This window comes from Propithecus coquereli, unplaced genomic scaffold (genome assembly GCF_000956105.1).
Source record: "Propithecus coquereli isolate 6110/MARCELLA unplaced genomic scaffold, Pcoq_1.0 Scaffold103, whole genome shotgun sequence".
Taxonomy (NCBI): Eukaryota; Metazoa; Chordata; class Mammalia; order Primates; family Indriidae; genus Propithecus; species Propithecus coquereli.
In genome coordinates this window covers 5,069,039-5,069,429 of record NW_012134192.1, presented here as the reverse complement: position 1 = coordinate 5,069,429, position 391 = coordinate 5,069,039, and the positions used below count along the sequence as shown (strand labels likewise).

Below are 391 nucleotides of genomic sequence, written 5' to 3'. Positions count from 1 at the left end.
TAGCATCTTGCAGACACTCTTTGCCACATGTGGAAACCACATATCCCCAGCAGGATGGGTGCTCTGCTTTGAGAAATGTCTACGGGAGCATCATCTCAATTTTTTAAAATACCTTTTTATATCTTTTCTCTATATGGGTTTGTGCAATAAGTCTTTTCTGAAGCATTCTAGTGAATGGTTTTGCTACCAAAATCTTTTCAAACTATGAATACTGCATAAGCCAGGTAATTCTAAAGAATGCAGTATTTTCCCATTCATATCAGTATTTACAAATCTGAACAGAATTGCGGTTCAGCAGACTCTGTAGGACCAACTTTATCGTATGTATTATTTGAATACACTTTGTTAAATTTGTGGTAATTTAAAACCTAAAGACAGTTTTGAATACTTA

The 391-nt window shown here is 34.5% G+C and overlaps 1 protein-coding gene across 1 annotated transcript in view; it reads left to right on the top strand.

The window, feature by feature from the left end:
* Positions 1-391, top strand: part of ARHGAP21 (Rho GTPase activating protein 21) — a 44,779-nt gene that overhangs the window by 14,874 nt on the left and 29,514 nt on the right. The gene's annotated exons all lie outside the window — the stretch shown is intronic.